The sequence below is a fragment of the Panthera pardus genome, unplaced genomic scaffold, assembly GCF_024362965.1.
Source record: "Panthera pardus isolate Hobbes unplaced genomic scaffold, ASM2436296v1 HiC_scaffold_11, whole genome shotgun sequence".
Classification (NCBI taxonomy): Eukaryota; Metazoa; Chordata; class Mammalia; order Carnivora; family Felidae; genus Panthera; species Panthera pardus.
Genome location: NW_026526666.1, coordinates 14,940,632 through 14,961,164, shown reverse-complemented (window position 1 = coordinate 14,961,164; position 20,533 = coordinate 14,940,632).

Genomic DNA, 20,533 nt, shown 5'->3' with positions numbered 1-20,533 from the left:
GCCATGTGTACTCCAAAAGATGACTGTCTGGCACTCTGAGATTTCCTGCTGCTCTCTCCCTTGCCTGCATCCCTGAGCTGGGACCCATTCCCCTCCACAGTCATCAGGACCTCAACCCCATCTGAGGGTGCCTGGTTCCCAGCAACATTCCACAGGGGAGGAGAGGGGTCCCCCTCACAAAGAGAAGACCCAGAGTGTCACCACCCAGAAATCCATCTCGCAAGAAGGTGGTAGTTGTCCAACTTAGAAATACTTACCATCTGAGTTTGAAGCATTTGTTTTGGTTTGCAGCACTAACTTCTGCTTTTCCCAGGGATAACTAGTGGATATATACTCTGAAATTATGCGACAATTGTGTGACAGGAAATAAGTAGGTGGGCTCCTCTGTGACCGACCTGCTCCTTCTATAGCTAGAAAATGTTAGCATCTTTAAATATGGTCCTCTCTCCAAAAACCCGTTTAAATTCCCTCTTAGCAAGCATTCTGCTTCATTTACAACAGAAAAATTCAAAAATACTGCCCACTTAGCAAAGACTGCAAAATAAATTAGGGTATATACCCTTATAAGAAAATGTCAGCCAACCATTTAAAAAACTGTCACAGGAGAATGCATAATGACACAGGAAGATGGTTACAACATGCTGAAAATTATAAAAAGCAAGTAACAAAAAAAGTAACATATACCCTTTCATATATGTATGATTTCTGGGCACTTATTAATATTTTATTATCTGCATTTTCTGTTAATTTATAATGAAAATTCTTTACCTTATATTTAATATATATTTACATATAAAATATCAATAAATATATTTATAATATATATTTATAATATATTTAAAAATCAATGAAGTTTTTCTTAATTCATAAAAAATGCCTCAGCCAGTACACTGAAATCATGAAGGAGCTGGATGAACACTTATAGGCCAGAGTCTGATGTCCACATAGGCCCTGGAAGTGCTTAGACCAGAGTTAGTCAATAGAAATATAATGACAAAAGTCACAAATAGGGGCCATTTATGTAATTAAAATTTTTTCAGTAGTCACATTTAAGAAATAAGAAGGAACAAGTAAAATTAATTTTAATAATTTATTTTACCCAAGATATCCAAAGCATTCTCACATTTCAGTACGTAACCAATTTAAATCTGTTGAGACATTTTATATTCTCATTTACTAAGACTTGGAAAATATTCACCCTGACAGCACTTTTCAAGTGTTGTGTTGGCATGTGGCCAGTGAGGACGGGGGAGGGTGTGACAGGACTAGAGAGCCTCAGAGAAAGAGGGGGTTTCCCAAGCAAGTACCAGAGAAAAGACACCAAGTAGCAGAGGGGGCTGAGAGGATGCTCTTGCTGCCTTCCAGCTCTTTGGTCTTTGGGGCCGGGGAGAAAGAGCAAGCTCTCTTTCTGACCCCTGACCTTGGAGAGAGCTGGGTTTGGGTGAAGGCGAGGAAGTGGAGGGAACATTCTGTGACAAGTGTGTGAGGGGGCGGGGGTTGTACAGCTGAATGGGGATTGCAGAGGACAAGCTGGGAAGACTGGCAGAAGGCACAGCACTGGGAGGATGAGTCAGGGGCTAAAATGCACAAAACAACCTAGGAATGAGCACATGTAAGTGTGTCCAGGAGGCCTTCCATGTTGGGCAGCGGCCAGGTCTGACACGGATGAGAAGCAGGAAACTAACAGGGCTTGTGGTTCCAAACCGAAGTTGGGCCAGCAGGTCCTGCCCTGCCCTGTTGCAGGAGGGCTCAAGGCTTGTGGAAGCCTCTGCAGCCTCTGCAGTCCTGCTGTCACTTGCCTGCCACACGATGCTGATATCAGGGTGACACCCATAATTTGTGCCCTTGAAAGGGTCAGATGTCCCAAAGAGCTCTGTATGTATGATCTAAGCAACCTGAAGCTCAGTTTTAGAGGCTAAATCCTTTCAAAGCATTCTGTATCTCCCTACTCTTGATATCGGCCTATATCGATCAAGGCCTGTATCGGCTTGTTTCATCAAAGAGCATGAACCTAAACTTAATTTGGCAAATATCACCAACTACACATGAACACAGAGAGCAATGGGATAGAATGGAGCCAGACACTGACAAATTTTTTTCTGCTTTTCTAAAATTATAGATCTATACAACTGACACCCTAAATCACTAATTTTCCCAATAAATTCAGGAACTCACATAGTAACTTAAGGTAATCCTGGTGTATATCAGGTGCTCAATAAATATCTGAAAAAGGAATAAAGTAAACATGCATGTTTATGGTCTATGTCTGGTTGCATCAAATGACTGCATGGGTGTTATTACAGGCGACTGCCATTTTACTCAGGCACATTATAGGGAAAAAGTCCAAGTCAAGTAAACAGCACTTTTGTATGTGTTAACAAAGTCCAGTAGAGAACAATGTTCATCGTATGGTTCAATTTTCCTTAAAAGATCCCACAGAGAATTGTTAGAAATTGTGACCCCCCCCAAAACCTATAACTTTCTGATGGAACTGGTTTCTTCTTCCTTAGTGATCAGAAAAACCTCCAAGTGAAGGATACAACTAAATTTTTAAGAGACGCCTGGGTGGCTCAGTCGGTTAAGCATCTAACTTCAGCTCAGGTCATGAGCTCACGGTTTGTGGGTTTGAGCCCCGTGTCGGGCCCTGTGCTGACAGTTCAGAGCCTGGAGCCTGCTTCAGATTCTGTGTCTCCCTCTCTCTCTCTGCCCGTCCCCTGCTTGCACTATGTCTCTGTCTCTCAAAAATAAACAACAAAACATTAAAAAATTAATTTAGAAAAATTTTAAGTGATGGGGCACCTAGGTGGCTCAGTCGGTTAAGTGGCCAACTTCGGCTCAGGTCATGATCTCATGGTTCATGGGTTCGAGCCCCGCGTTGGGCTCTGTGCTGACAGCTCTGAGTCTGGAGCCTGCTTCGGATTCTGTGTGTGTGTCTCTCTCTCTGTTCCTCCCCCGCTCACACTCTGTCTCCGTCAAAAATAAATATAGCATAAAAAAAATTAAAAAAAATATTTTAAGTGAATTGCTGCACAATGCAATGCACACCCTATTTGCACTGAGGAGGACTGACTGTGAGGCTCAGTTTGCCCAGCAACCATAGGCAGTTCCCTTACCTTCTCTATGTTTCTGGTCCACAAACCAGATGGATAATCTCTCCCTCACAGTTCTGAAGCTTAAGTGAGGTAACATATATGAAAATAAGTAGCAGATGGTGCTGTTTCTCCCAGTACCCTCTGCTCCAGCCATTCGTCCACCCCGGCTACACCTCAGAACCAGCTTCTGCAGACTCCACTCCAGATCTACTGGACCAAAATCCAAGGGCTGTGGCTTAGGCATGTGGACTTTTCATAGATTTTCCTAAAACAACCACCATGATGCAGTGTGTGCCCAGGAGAGGGGGCCACATGGAGGCTCCTGATACAAATTTTATAGCCAAAAACCCCACAACAAGATGAATAATGGCTGCTCTTTGGCTCTCTTCAGGACTTCTGGGGAAAGCGACATCTTTTATTTCAATCTCCCTCTTCTGTGAGCAAGGGTCCTGAGGGCTGAAGCCTGGCAGAAGTGTTAGAGCCAAACCCCCAGCACAAGGTATCATTGGCCCAAGGGAGACTCCCTGATGGCCCTCTTCTGCCCACCCCCGCCATCCAGTGTAAACTAGGCACCTCTTCTAAGTGCTCACCTGCACCTCATGCAAGATTCTGTCATGTTCCTCAAATCTCATATTCTTTCTCCCTACACCTCTCTTCCCAGACTGTGAGCTCCTTCAGATAGGAATGTGTCTTAACTCATCTTAGAATCCCTAACACATGTATTACAGGTGCTCAGCACATGATAAAAGAATACTTCCCTTCTTTCTGTCTTTCCATTTCTTATTATCTTGTCTTGGATTAGTGGTTATACCCTTCCTGGTCTTATGGGGAAGGGGTAGGGGATGCTCCAAAATAGAGGATGAGATCATTTTGCTGAGAATTTTGCGAAATGGTCATGAGGAAGCAAGCTAAATGAGGTAAGGAAACTAACATGTATTGAGTGTGCACTACATGCCAAGCAACATGGTAGAGAGCCTCATCAGTGTTTCTTATTTACTTCCTTCAACCCTTCATTCCTAAAAGCGTGTGCTCTCACTAAAGCACTCACACATTAATCCACACAATGACTTCAAGTCAAAAACTTGACTGAACTTGAGCAAATTACATAAGCAAATTAATTACATGTTACAGGGATACCAAAATAGGTTTTTAAAATAGAATGACACTCATGCTGCTGATCCCTAATCCCAAGAAAGCAAATCCAACATCAGAAGTCAAGAGCCCATTATTTGTATCTGCATCACCCACCCCTAGGCAATAGGTCAGAGAATTGCGATAATTATATGCTTTCTGGTTAATTATCTGAGATGAAACATCCTACAGATATGTAAAATGTCAGTGGATCCTGCATTTTGGTGCCAGCTATCACAGGAATCTCTTACAAATTTCCCTGCTGCTCAGCAAGGGTCAAGCAGACCATATATCAGAGTGTGCTGGACTAGAGAATTCCCATACTCTGCCTGGAGCCCTTCTCCTACTACCACTAGCTTCAGCGTCACTCTCAACCTCCACCTGGGCCTCTACTTGTTCATTATTTCAGTGTGGGTCCCTATCCCTTGCTCTTCCATCACACCATCCATAGGCCCAATCTCACCTTTACCAGTGGCTATCTAGGGTCCCTGAAAATTAAGGGTAGTGGGCTAAAAGCATGAAGAGAGGGACACCCCTATGTATATACTTGTGAACAAAATACCTTCTATACCTTCCCTTCCAATTAGATCCGTTGTGAAATTTTTGGCCAGAACAGATGAGGCAGACATTACTGACTGCCTCCTCAATGTATTCAGACAACCCTCTCCTTTACTAACAGAATGTCCATGAAGCCATGGTCTCAGGAAAGCAACATAGTACTAACCTACAAGAGGAACTCTGCCGGAGGCTTCAAAGAAAGGTTTCCTCCATAATATAAAGAAGATAATGGAGATGAAGTATCCTTTCTGCCTTTGGATATTGTCATGTGAGGACACTATGCTTGTAGCTGCTATAGCTATTTTGTTCCCAGGAAAGGAAAGGCAAGAAATCTGAAAGAAGCTGACCTGGAGCCCAATTAACCAATTCTAATACTATGTGAGAAAATTAATTCTTTATTGGTTAAATTGCTTTTAGCTGGGTATTCTGTTACAGTCAAAAACATCCTCACCAATTCAATGGAAAAGCCAAGAACGTCTAGTCCACCATTCATACTTAGGGCCTGCATAGATGACAAGACATACACAACAGGAATACATTTGTGCTTTCAATATTTCTGGTTTCGTGGCCAGCATAAGTTTGTTTGAGGGGACTTAAACCAGGCCCCTCCAATAAGCTTGTGGAAATGGTCCAAAACATCCTGAGATATATATGAAGATGAATATTAACTATGACCAGCTTCTGTCTGGCAACCTGAGCATCTTAGAACCCTGTGCAATATTGAAAAAATAGGCCTATGTGCCTTACAACAGATTTTTCAGTTGGGAAAGAATTCTATGCCATAAGCATCAATTATATTTGAACCTATTCCTCTAGGGTATAGAAATCAAGACAGAGATTACAGACTCCTATAATTTTAAAGTGGGAAAAAAGTTGGAGATCATCTATACCAAACATTTTATTTTACAGGTGAGAAAACAAATTGCCTGACCTATTTCTTACAAACAATTACTGACACCATTAAAACTAACAAAATTCTCACTTTTTAGTATGAGGGAGAATTTCTTCAATAACTTTCAGACCATCTATTTCAAACAAGACAGTTTATTTCTACTAGGTGCTTGGAATGTAGGATTCTTTTTTCAGTGTCTGTCGAGCAGCCCAGAAAGAATGAACTCATGCAAAAGGAAAATAATCTCACTACTGTATGCTCTCAAGATGTCATATGAAAGAGAGGCTGGGTTGCTGTCCCAGGCTGTCATGTTTGTGAATGAGTGTGTCAGGATAAATTATTCCTTCAAGCGATTAAACCAGAATGAGTAAGCTAAATCTGCATTTGTGCGTAGTTGAGTCCTTCCTTTCCTAGTACTTTACAAACATGTGAGTGTATGTTTGTTAACCACGTATAGAATATTGTCTTCCTATACCCATTTTACCAAATACTTATATCTCCACTCACTGGGGAGGATTTGGGCCCTGCTCCCCCTCAATTCTAAAATGAAATAGTTCTGTCTTTAAGTCTTTAAGTCAAACTCAGTTGCCCTTCTCGCCCTGGGAAACTAGGAAGAGAACGCCCAACCCCCAACTCTATTTCCTGCCTCCTCCTCTGTGCTGTTCCCAGTAAGCTGCCTGCCCTCAGCAATCACAAGTCTCAATGCCTGGAGGGAAGGCAAGACCTAGATAGTGTTCTGCATTTACAACAAGCAACATGGGTAACGCTCCTATCAAAGGAATGACATTTGTACTTTGGGAAGGTATATACACACTGAAAAACTGGAATGAATTTGAGAAGTTTTACAATGTTTCAGCTGAAACAATATAACTTGTAATGGGAAAAAAATGAAAAGTATCACTTACCCTTCAGTGAGCATAAACCTCACCCTCAGAAAGCCACCACCCTTGGGTGACTTCAAGAGTATAAGTACGTGGGAAAAATAAAACTTGAGTGCAAATCTCTTAGGAAGAGGTAACAGGTTGATTTACATGCATAGTCAGATCGAATATGAATAACACTGTACTGGAAACTGTGTTTGGATAATGGGGTCAAAAGTGCCTGGTGGGAGTAAGAAGCCTGGTGGTGTGTACATGCCAAAAAGTGAAGAAATCAACAACAGAAAGAGGATCTGAAATAAAGGAAGTCTCCCTTCGGCTCCCTCCCAGATTTTGCCTGTGAACAGAATTAAACATGACACTTCTCAGGGGCTTCAGAATATGAGTTAGAGAAACAGACAGTGTGTCTCCTTCCAAAAAGGTGGTCTGCCCCACCTCTCTCTAGGCAGCAAACCAAAACCACTTGTTTGCATCCATCTCTATCATATAGTTTTTAACCAAAGCTTAGAGATGTTTCTCTAAAGAAGATGTGCGAATGGAATATGTAACGGATCTGGTCTGTGTTCCTGGTTCCTAACACAGAGCTTTGAAATCTCTTTGAGTTTTGTTAGTGTTATAGGCCGAATTGTGTCACCTCCAAATTCATGGTCAACCTAAGACTTCAGCAGTCCTAACCCCCATTCCTTCAGAATGTGACTGCATTTGGAGATAGGGTCTTTAGAGAGGTAAATTAAATGAGGTCCTAGGGTGGGCTTAATCCAATATGACTGGTGTCCTTATAAGAATAGGATATGAATACATGAAAGCATATAGAGGGGGGAATACCCTGTGAAGACAGAGAGAGAAGATGGCCATCTACAAGCCAAGGAGAGAGGCCTCAGAAGAAACTGGCCTTGCCAGGGCTTTGATCTTAGACTTCTAGCCTCCAGAATTATGAGAAAATATATTTCCATTATTTAAGCCATGTGTTATGGCACACTAATACACTGACTGGTAGAAGTGTCTTTGTAATGCTGTGACTCCTGGTGGATGCCTAGATAACTTCAGGGTGAGAGCTGGCCACCAGAAAGACCAATCACATGATTAGAGGGTTGGAACTTTGGACAGATGGACCTCCAGAGAGGGCAGGGGTGCTAGAGATTGAGTTCAATCATGTGTCCAATGATTTAACCAATCATGACTAAGTAATGAAACCCCAGTAAAAACTCTGGACTCAATCTTGGAGGAGCTTCCTGGTTGATGAACATATTGGTGTGCTGGGAAGCTCATATGCCAGGATTCCATGAGGAAAGGACACAAAGAAGCTCTATAGCCCCTTCCCCAGATCTTGTCCTATGTGTGTCTTCCGTATGGCCATTCCTGATTTATATCCTTTATAATGAAACTATAATGGTAAATAGTAACAGTTTTAGTGAGGTATTCTAGCAAATTATTGAACCTAAAGGGGTCACAGGAACCCCAGCATTTATGGCTGGCCTTCAGAAGTAATAGTAGCCCCTGAGACTTGTGGCTGGTGTCTGAAGAGGGGCAGTCCTGTGAAAGATTGAGCCTTTAAACACGTGGGTTCTGGTGCTAACTCTGGGTGGTTAGTGCCAGAACTGAACTGAAGGACACCCAGAGGGTGTCAAAGACTTGAAGTCAGAATAATAATAGTCGGAGAACTCGGTCATTTGAACTCTTTCCACAGTGTATTTTTCCTACTGTTCTAAGTGCAAAGCATTCAGAAACATTCCTCTGAAATTATTTAAGGTTCCTCAGACTGCAAAGTGAAGCTGAGTAGACATTAAATGCAGCTGACCAGATGATTTTTGTGGTCTCATATGAAATCAAATACTGAAAATATAATACCAATTCTGGATTATTTTGAAAATTCTTCAAACACTCATAGTTTAATATGAATAAAAATAATATTTACTATTATATAAAATTTGCTTATAATATCATAGTGAAATGGTCTTATGTCAAGTAACTCTCCGATAAACATTTCACACAGACTACAGTCTTTTTATGATATTACCTAAAGTTTCATGGTAGAAACTTAGATCATTTTTTTTTCAAGATCTGGCTTCTGATCAACATTTATGGTGGGAAACAATAAATTCTAACTCTGATGTTTATTATTTTTCTTCAAAGATAAAATAAGAACACTTAAAAACAAAAAAGGATGGTTTTAGACTAATAAAGAATTACCTGAGACAATAAAAGATCTAGACTACTTTGTAAAGTATGTTAAATAACAACACTGTTAAAATTTTCCTATAATTGTTGGGTAAACAGAAGTGTACTGTCTTGAGATGGAAAGAGGAAGTAGAGTTTGGGAATGTCTTTGATAAAGCACAGAAAGGGATATACATTTAGAAAGACAAACCATTTAATAGAATAATGACCATGAAAGTTCTCACCTAGGCATGGGGTGATGCTGCTCTAGGAATCGTCCTCCTAACCAGAAGTGGAGAACAACAGAAAGAGAAAGGAAGAATATTAATCATTCTACCTCCCAAATATTTTCATAAGCAATATGTTGCTCATCCAGACAATCCAAAATGCTGGTGAAAGCAACAATCTGACTTGCTAATAACAAGTCTCTAACCTTGAGATTTTTGCTGAACTTACATTTTCAAGTGAAGAAGGTGTGAGTTTGCGAGATAATTTGTTGCTATCTGAAATGAGAGCATTAGAGTAAAACTTCCAATGCTTTCCATGCTTGAAAGCTACACTTTCATTATTTTTAAGGTTGACACTCGGTAGTTCTAAGATTGCCAAAAATTCTTGGAAATAGTCAGGAAGAACACTCATGATTTCCCTCAGCAGAAGCAAAAGAATTGTATAAGTGGATTTTAAGTCAAATGATGTCCAAACTCTTTTCTTCTGGGAAAGAAACAAAGCAGCCCAAACCTGGTATAGATGTGGCACAAATGGGAAAACATCAAGGTCAAAACCATTACTCCTTTAGTCTCCTAGCCTAAGAACATAGCTGTAGTGAGTTGGAATAAGATTTGACTCCAAATAAAATGAGAATGAAGTGATGTTTTTCCAGGAAACTAGTTAAGGAATTAAGAGGAATGTGGAGGCTATGGCTATTAAAATAAAATTTAGTCGAAGTCAATCAAGTATTTAAAAGATAAAAACAATTGTTTACACTGAGTGAGAAGGCCCCAGTCTATAGTGACCTAAAGGGAAAATCTACAATATAATGAGGTGTCCTCCAACTCCAATCATAATTTGAGGAGTCTCAAGAAACAGAAGAAATGTACATAACCTGTCACTTTTTATGGCAGTGAGTAACAATCAGTTATTTGTAATTACCTTAGAATGGGTTGGCTCTGTTTCAGATTCTGTGTCTCCCTCTCTCTCTGACTTTCCCCCATTCATGCTCTGTCTCTCTCTGTCTCAAAAATAAATAAACGTTAAAAAAAATTTTTTTTAATAAAAAAAATAAATAAATAAATAAATAAATAAATAAAATAAAAAAAAAAGAATGGGTTGTCTCCCCAAAATCAGGTATATATGCATACATTGCTCAATTTAGGTTATGGCTACATAGATAGTCACTGAACAATTCATTTTACTTTTCTGTGTTGAAATTTTTTTATGGTAAAATATGTCAAAATTTTTTAAAGGTAAAAAGTTAATTGAACAAGAAGGATTTGAAAACAAACTGTATAACGGCTAGATAATTCAAATATCCCAGTAGCTGGTGCCAAAAAGAACCAAATATGATTAAGACTTTTCCTAAAACTTGGTTAAAAGGCACTAATGAAGACTACTTTCTCTCCTAGGCTTATTATAAGGGCTTACATATTTTTATTATATGCTGAGAACTGAGACCCCTGGGAAATGAGGGAAGTGAATAAATTTTCACTGTAGTCTATTAAACATAAAGATGTTTTGGTGTTTGTGTTTACACTAAAGAGATACACAGTATCTGTCAATGAAAATAAGGAAATTCTAAGACCATCAGGTATGTGCCCAGCTCTGCAGATGATATACGCCCCCAGAGGATTCATACTCGGGCAAGAAAATGAGACTATACACAACATAATTAGAAATGATATAAAATACAGAGCTAAATTAAATACAATTTTGGATTAAAATGTACTCCAGATACACAAACATAGGGCATATCTGGTAGACATTAGAATAATGGTCCCTAAAAGATATCCATGTCTTAATCTCTGAGAACATGTTACTTGCCATGGCAGAAGAGAATCTGTAGGTGTGATTAAATTAAGGATGTTGAGATGAAGAGATTACCTGATATTATTATGGTGGTATTACTACAATCACAAAGGACCTTGTAAGAGGGCAGCAGGAGATTCAGAGATGTGACAAAAGAAGCAGATGTTGGAATGGTGTGGGACAACAAGCCAAAGAATGTGAGCAGCCTCTAGAAACTAGAAAAGGGAAAGAAACTGATTCTTCTCCAGAATCTCCATAAGGAACTTAACCTTGCCAACTCCTTTTAGATTTCTAACTTCCAGAAGTGTAAAATAATAGATTTCTGTTGTTTTTAAGCCACTAAATATATGGTAATTTGTTTAGCAGCAATCAAAAACTAATACATCATATTATAAATGGGGTGCTATAGCAGTCCGGAAGGAGAGAGATTAATATTTATTAAATAGAGAGGAATTTATGGGGGAGAGGAGATATGTGAAAGGCTTTAAAGACCATGTCTTTTGGGGATTCCCTTTGAAAGCATGTAACAGAAAGCTATTATAATGTTGTAAACAAATAGAGCCACTTATTGTTTCCATACTACAAGGAATCTGAAAGAGAACGAGCTACACTGGCAAGTGACTCTATGACATCAAATCTTCAGGCTCCTTTTAACTTTTGGTTCCTCCATCCTTAGCTTGTGGTTTTCAGTTTTATGGTTGCCTCATAGCCACAAGGCGGCTGCTCCTTCTCTGGCCTAATATCTTCATCCCAGATAGGAAGAAGAAAGCAAAAAGAGGAAGAAGTGGTATCTGTATCAGGAAAGCAAAAATTTCCTGACAGTCTCCAGCAAATAAACCAGACTTGTGTTATATAACCTCTCTTAGCCCCAAGGAAAACTGGCAAAATAAAAATGCTCCAAATAAAACTAGGATTTTGTTAGTAATGAAGAAGAGGAGAATATACACTAGGTAGGCAACTAAGAGTATCTGAAACAAAGGACTTAAAGTTTTGAATAGTTGCAGAAGCCAAGATGGCATTTTAAATAAGACAGAGCATCACAAACTCAGGTGGAAGTAAACTTTGAAGTGGGTAAGAGAGAAGACCATTATCACTGACTCTAGTACCTGATTCTCCTATCTTAGCGTGGTTCTCATGCCCATAAATTTCCTGTGTCTTTATGCTTTGTGGTATTATCAACAAGAAAGCACTCTTTCTCCTTCCCCACCAGGTGAAAACTCCCCGAGGTAGAGAAACTTCCAGGATCCTCTTCCCTCTTCTCTCTTCCATTTTCTTCTTCCCAAAAAGAGAGGGTATGCTGATATGGACAGGTAAAGAGCAAGGACATTTCCTGGGCAACCATTTTAGGAGCATAATCAAAGTATGATCAGTCTCTCTCTCTCTCTCTCTCTCTCTCTCTCTCCCCCCTCCACCTCCCAACATCCTCCTCTGTCTCTCGTTCTCTCTCTCTCTCCTGAGTCCATCATGAAAAAATATTTTTAGGGTGCCTGGGTGGCTCAGTCAGTTAAGTGCTTGACTCCTGATTTTGGCTTAGGTCATGATCTCACAGTTGTGAGATCGGCTCTGTGCTGGGTGTGGAGACTGCTTAAGATTCTCTCTCTCCCTCTCCTGCCCCTCCCCCTCTCGTGTTTCTCCCCCTCCCTCTCTCCCTCTCTCTCCCTTCCTCCCTTCCCATCCCCCCTCACCAAAAAAAAAGAATTTTTTTTTCCTGGTGATTTCCCTTAGGGATAACTAGAGTGGATAGCTAAAGCCAGATGTGTTTTAAGTTAACAGGAACGTCTCCTTTACTTTTCTTCAGACTGCTTGTTAAGATGATGCCAGAAGAGATGGTAAAAGAATTTGTGCATTGGAGTTTGCCATTTCTTGATGCTGGAAATCCCCTTGCCACCATATAAACAGCCCAGGCCACCCTCAGGAGGAAGAGAGACAATGTGGAAATGGGCCCAAGCTATTCCCTGCCATCCTTGCTGAATCCCCTGACGTGTGAGCAAGGTCATTCTAGACCATCCACTCCAGCTGAGCCAGTCTAGACCCGAAGAACTGTCCAGCCAACCCACCAAATCCTGAGGAATAACAAATGTTTATTGCTTTAAGTCACTAAGTTTTGGAATCATTTGTTATGTAGCAAAAATTAACTGATATACTGATTCTCCTTGGATTCAGCTTTCTCCACTAGCAGAACAGTAAAATGCTCAGGGCCAAGAGTCGGGTATGGACAGAGGGAAAGAGTCCAGGGAGGCCACTCATAGACCATGTATACCTAAGACTCTGCCTGAGCAAAGGGACTTCTGCATAGTCTGGTCTTCTTCTAGGAAGCAATTTGCAGTTTGAGTCCGAAGCTCAAAATATTAAAGAGTGTCATTTTCTTGGCCTCGTACTATGGATTGGAATTAAGGAAGAGGACTGTAGCAACAAAGGACTTAGGTGTTTGGATCCCAGACCAAATACCACCACCCCACCCATAAACTTACAATTGTGAGTAGGAATTTATGGGAAAAAAGATTAGATAAATAAAATGGATCCAAATTACAGAGAACTTATGAAAAGCTAGCATGAGGAAAGACAGGAAAAGGAAAGCAGGATTTTTATTTTTTTTTTAATTTTTTTTAATGTTTATTTATTTTTGAGACAGAGAGAGACAGAGCATGAACGGGGGAGGGTCAGAGAGAGGGAGACACAGAATCTGAAACAGGCTCCAGGCTCTGAGCTGTCAGCACAGAGTCCGACGCAGGGCTCGAACTCACGGACTGCGAGGTTATGACCTGAGCGGAAGTCAGCCGCCCAACCGACTGAGCCACCCAGGTGCCCCGGAAAGCAGGATTTTTTAAAGACTCATCTACTGGAGCTTTGCAGGGTGTATTTTCAGAAATATAAACTGAAAACAAGGAAGCCACTATGACATTGTCACCATGATTCAGGCATGAAGAGGAAATATAAAAGGCCACTAGAAAATCACTTTAGGGGCGCCTGGGTGGCTCAGTCGGTTGAGCGTCCGACTTCGGCTCAGGTCACGATCTCGTGTTTGGTGAGTTCAAGCCCTGTGTCAGGCTCTGTGCTGACAGCTCATAGCCTGGAGCCTGTTTCAGATTCTGTGTCTCCCTCTCTCTGACCCTCCCCCATTCATGCTCTGTCTCTCTCTGTCTCAAAAATGAATAAAAACGTTAAAAAAAAAATTAAAAAAAAAAAAGAAAATCACTTTAAAGCAAAATGTAGAACTCTCAACAAATATTTTATATAACTCTATAAATTAAACAAAGCAGAGACTGGATGCTATTTACCAATTCTGTTTCTCTTTCCTCTTAGGCCCATAGCTAGTCTACATTTCCCAGACTCCTTTGCAGTTAGGTGTAGCCATGTGACTACATTCTCATTACTGCCCATGTCATGAGGGGAAAAGTGAGGTACTCCACTTCCAGATCTGATCCATAAAGACTTTGGTAGGATTCTCTGCCTTCTCTCTCTTTCCTTATCTACTGGCTAAATGGACAGGATTCCAAGAATATAGAAAAGGGAGGATCTGCAAGATGAAGGAGACTAGGTCTGCAAACAACCATATGGAAGGCTACCCCCTAAGCAGAAACATCTGCTTTGAACTCTGCGGGAGCAAGAATTAAATCTATATTGTATTAAGCCACTGAGATTTGGTGGTTTCTTTGACATAACAGCTAGCATTTCTTACCCTACATAACACAACTATATAACTTCAAACCTAATGATTTATAATATTTTAACAACAAAAAAAGTGGAGAGGGTGCTATATTTTAAAGCACAAGGAATAAAGAACAGGCTAACTTAACAGGAAATGTTAATGGAGAACAGCAAATACAATCTGAGACTTTTAAAGATGGAACTTAAAACCCAATATTGGAAGGGCTTATCTCATTAATAAAAAGCAGATACACAAGAAAGGAGGCAGAGAAATGGCAACACTCCAGAGTAAATCACTCCAGAGTAAAGCCCTGTCTGGGAATCCAGGATTCTGATAATACATGCAAATTAGAAAGTATTTAGTCGGGGATAAAAAGAGAAAGAAGACAAATTAAATGGCTGTGGGCATGCTCCATAGAGCACCAAGCTAGATGAAAGTCACTGCTTTCCTAATAAAAATTAAAAATTCAGTGTAGAGTACAATTGCACTAATGACATCAACAGCTTCTAAAAGTCCCCTTCTGCTGCAAATCAAGTATCAGACTCAGTCTTTACTTGCCCTCCCTATAATTTCATCTCTTAGAAGACAGAGGAAGCCACAAAGGGAACTCATGTTCCAGATATAATTCTGAGAACTAAGGGGAATGTGGTGGGTGATGGAATATGACAGGAAGTAACTATGTCACTTTGAATTTTTAATATGGAAGGAAAGGAAAGCTGCAAAATTTTGGATGTGTACCATCAGCTAGAGAAAATAGGGTATTTGATTATTTTAGAGAAAAGATAGCTATGACCAGAGACCCTAAAGAGGAATTTGACACAAGAGGGTTCCAATATTTTCAAAGCATTAAATTCTAGGTATACAGCCCTGAAAACCCTGTCCTCGGAGGGAGAAAAGTGGAGAGACATTTAAATAAATCAATGAGATTGCATAAAAGCTCTCTGATTAGCTCAGATTTAAAACTATATGTTGGGGGGGGGGGAGGTGGGAATGGATAGAAATATAGATATAAAACCTGGAATAAATAGCTACAGATATAGACTTGGTGAGGGTAGAAATGGCACCTATTGTCCTTAATTCTCTATCCGTAAAAATTGCACCAGAAAATATAAAAACCTCCATAAATAGACCAAAAACTCTAAGGGTAACTACTGTTTCAATAATATGGTATAATCTCAATAGATGGTAGAAAGAAGACATCTCCACTTTTGCTTCCATATTTTCCATCAAAAAGAATGATCTTCAAATATTCAAACAGGGATAAGCAAGTCAAATATTGTAATAAAGGGGAATGATTCTTAGAGTAAATAAGAAGATAGTAATAAGTCATCCAGATTTTTTCAATATGTTTAATTTAAAAACAGTTCAAGAGGACAGACTGTGCATATGTTTGGCTCCCTTTCCACTAGGTCCCATTGATATAGAATAAAAATATACAAATGTAACCCAGGTAAATGCCTGCGTTCTTAGTTACATCTTCAATATGGTGTCTTCTTCAAAGAAAAAAATTCTGACATGTAAGTAAAACAGTGACAAGTGCATTCTTAATTAACAGCAAACATCTGTAATGTCCTTTTTTTCTATCACTTCTTCATCTTCTCCACTTCTTCACCTAAGCAGCATCTATCCCTAAAACTCCCAATGTCCCATCACTCTCTCTCCCCTCTCTTTCTCTACCCCTCTGTGTGTGTATGTGTCTGTGTGTGTGTGAGTGTCAACTTTCCCAGATACCTACTCCCTCAGATTCTTGTATTCCCTCCCCTCCCTACACCCCTGCGGTAATATCTCACCACACTGCAGCTGGAATGTCTGCCTTCCATGTGAACTGCATCAGATCACTACAGAATTTCTGCAAGACCTATTGTCTCCATTTTTTCCTCAAAGAAGGAAATGCATAGAGTTCCCTGAGAAGTATAATTTTCTCACACTAACACATCTTCAAATCTTTATGGAGAATTTGTGATGAAGAAAATCCTCATTATCCAAAAAGAATAATCTATAGATGTGATGAAATAAGACAAGGTAGCAATCAGACAAATGTTTTTGACAGTTTTTGATGGAAAGTGAGTCAAATCATACTGACAGAGTTGGAAAAAAACTAATGAACAAGCAAATAAAACTCCCAGAAGCTTAGAATTCCAGAGGCAGCAGACTAATTTTTCTTTACAGAACCAAGAGGTCCAACTCAAGGATGGCAGGCAGAGAATGCAGCATTCCAACTGGGGCAACAATCAGGTAAGAAGTCAGTGAGATGCACTACTGTCCCTGTCAGGTAAAAGCAAACCACTCTGCTGGTCTTTGCTACTCAGTTGAGAGAAACAACATATTTTCCAGATCAATAGTTGCACACCAGATGTGAGACACTGTGTCAATTGATTCTAGCAAAAAGAAAGTATTAGGAACAATAGATGAAATTAAACTCACAACCTTATTAAGTTTACAATATTTTACTCTGATCATCTAGGATCCATCTGTCTTCTGCATGGGCCAAATAGACAAGATAAATGAAGAAGTAATAGGAATCACCATCCATGCATCTTTCAAGCCCTTGATGGGAGCGGTAATCTCTGTAGTTACCCTATATATTCAATATTGCTTTTGGTTTATAAATTTGTGCTTTCTACTGAAATAAATCTAAATTACACTTCAGAATGAATATTTTGCTAGTTTTTTAATATATCTATTCAAACTACACATTCAGGTCCTGGGGAAATAACCACAAGACAGATCTGTGGATCCACTGGGCCCACTGTGATAGACACTTTGGGGAAACTCCATTTAACACCTGCATTCGTCAAGACTGTCAATGCTATGCAGCAGTAACAACTCCAAATACTGGTGCCTTACAAAAACAAAGCATAATTTCCTATTTATGTTATATATCATCATTGATTGGGTATAGCTCTATCCTACACTGTCTTCACTCCAGGAGTCAGGCTAATAGCTGCCATCTGGAGCATTGTCTATCTTGTGAGAGAAGAAAAAGAACATGGCAAAACATTTTTAAAAATGTGTCTGAAGGCTGTTATCCAGAAGTGACATACGTCACTCCTGCCCTAATTTCATCAGTCAAAGCAAATCACACAGCCAAACATGGCATAATATAATCATTCCATCATGAAGGCACTTCAAGGAGAAAAAATGTAGTATTTGGCAAATAGTAATAAAACCCACTACATCATCTGACCTGTATGGCCTTCCACCCTGACTGATGGATCACAGTGGCATTTGGATCCCTAGGAAGTAGTTTCAGCCCAGAGGCAGTGGACAGTAATCCCAGAAAAGTCTGGGAAATTTTCTATAGAAGATGTACAATATACAGTTATAGAAATGTCATAGGAGTCTTCCTCCAGGAGATAGACCTTCCCTTCTAATCAAGGGGTTCCAGATTTGAGAACCAGCTCAGGTCTAGAAATAGTAAATACCATTAGCTCACCACTGTGATTAAAATTAAGCCTCTACTCACAGAACTACAACTTTTCTATTTCATATATGAGGTAAAGCCTTGCCACATAAAAATAAAGTTTCCCATCTCTATCAGTCTTAGAGATCAATTTTTCATGTCTTCATGATCAATTAGCCATCTTTAAAAATGCCTGTAGATTAAACCATTCTAATTATCACTATTCGGTCTCAGGCTCACCTTGTCTTGGCATTATCCACTGCCACTCTGTCACTGAGATCCATCATCCACATGGAAATCAAAGAGTCTATTTCTATGGCAGCATCTTCAGCTGTCACCTCCACCCTTCAAGGACAGACACTAGAGCACTTTCAAAGTGCTCCTCTAACTAATGTCTTTCCCCAAGTTTTGATAAAGGTAAAATCCTCTGAAAGGATGTTATTAGTTTACTAGGGTTGTCATAACAAAATATCACAGATGGGATGACTGAAACAACGTAAATTTGTTTTCTCATAGTTCTGGAAGCTGGAAGTCAAGATCGAGGTTTCAGCAGGCTTGGTTTTTGTTGAGACCTATTTCTTGCATCCCTGGTATCTCTTCCTCTTCTTATAAGAATACCAGTTATATTGGGTTAGGGCACCACCCTTTATGACCTCATTTAACCTTAACTGCCTCTTTAAGGGCCCTGGCTCCAAATATAGTTACATTGGGTGTTAGGGCTTTGACACATGAATAGGGAGGGGGCACAGTTCAGTCCATAATACACTCTTTCCTACTATGTCCTAACTTTCAAATATTAGACTTCTTGAGGTAGTGAATTCATTTGTTTTGCAGTTCTTCAGTGTGCAAGATCAAAGTTTTGGTCTGAATTTCGTAATATTGGTCCTATAATTCTAAAAGATGAGATTTTATTTTGGGCAGTCACAGAAACACTCTATAGTTTTCTGAGAATGTCTTAAGCAGTAATTTTACAACCCTGAGGTCATCATTTCTTTCTGTAACCTCTCCAGTGCACTCAGAAATATCCAATCTACTAGTTCCTTTAGTCCTCACTCCAACAGCATCCAAATATTGCAGCAGCTAAAACTGTACCATTGGCCTCCCAAAACTGTACCATTAATATTAGGCACTTCATGCTATGCAAGTACAGGTAATAATTTATGCAACTATTTTGTCAGTAGTTAATAATAATCACACTAAGTAGGTCATCACTACTTCAAATCTTAGCAATTCCAAGTAACAAAGCCTAAATTCTCCTATTTTTGAAGCTCTTTTTCTTGAAGCCCCTCTTAATAAGTATTCAATCAGAAAAAAAAAAAAATCTATTATAGGCAGTCCAAGCAGGAAATGATCTAATATAGTGATCTCACGTTGTTAAAAGGGGCTAGAGGGTGGGAGGGAGCTACCCGGCAATCAGGAAACCACATAAATCTGCTGGTAAAACTATAATTGCTAGGTCTAATGGTAAAATGTAAGATAGACACTGCAGAAGCTCATGTTAATCTATCACCATTTCTGATGGGAGAAAAATAAACCCCATCTACTTCTTCCTTCAAAATGTCATATGAGTACCTTGAATTGGCCTACTCTAAACAAGAATATTGCTGGCAAGGAATTCTGGTAAATGTAGTTCCCTGGCTTCCAGCCTCTACCATGCAAGGGAAAACCATGAAAGTTACTGAAAGCCAGTACATATATCTAGCATACACCTCTTTCCAGAAGCTTTTGAAAGATATGCTCCATAAAAATGAAAAATTAAACCAAAAAGGAGGAAATCATGAGATCCTAAAAACTGAGAATTCAAAACAGAAGAGAGACAAAAGAACTTTCCAGGAAAATGGAAACAAGAAATTCTAGAATGACAGCTGTGTTAGCTGCCTAAAGAGCAGCCAATCCAGATTAGAATGAGAGGTTATAGGATTTTAAGAAAGGACTCCAAGGAAAGCAAATGAAATTGATAGAATAATTTGACTACATTCAGAGGATTTTTACAGCACTGTTGGAGAGATAAGGAAGAATTAGGTATAAGTATAGGTACATAAAAATCTAAACAAATTAACAAAGCAAGGCAATAATTAACTCCAGGAAAAAAATTTTAAAGTATACTACTTGGTTTAACAAATAATGTTTACAGTCACAATACTATAAACACTAAATATTAGTTTAATCAAAATTGTATTATAATTATGTTGGGTGGAGGAGAAGGAAGGAAAGTCAAGGTGGTTGTTTAAAAGTTAAATTCTTACGTCCTGTGATAAGAAATACATGTTAGTTCTAAAATTAGTAAATCTATAAATAATGACATGATCATATTAATTTTTGTCTTAGAGGTAAATATTAGAAGAAATGGTTAAAAGATCCAAAAGTGGTTGATTCTAGGGGTGCCTGGGTGGCTCAGTCAGTTAAGCGTCTGACTTCAGCTCAGGTCATGATCTCACGGTTCGTGAGTTCGAGCCCTGCATCAGGCTTTGGGCTAACACTCAGAGCCTGGAGCCTGCTTCGGATTCTGTGTCTCCCTTTCTCTCTGCCCCTCCTCCACTCAGGTTTTTTCTCTCTCTCTCTTTCTCTCTCCCTATCAAAAATAAATAAACATTAAAAAAAAAATTAAAGAAAACCAAAGCGGGAGGCATCACAATCCCAGACTTTAGCCTCTACTACAAAGCTGTAATCATCAAGACAATATGGTATTGGCACAAAAACATACATACAGACCAATGGAATAGAATAGAGAACCCAGAATTGGACCCACAA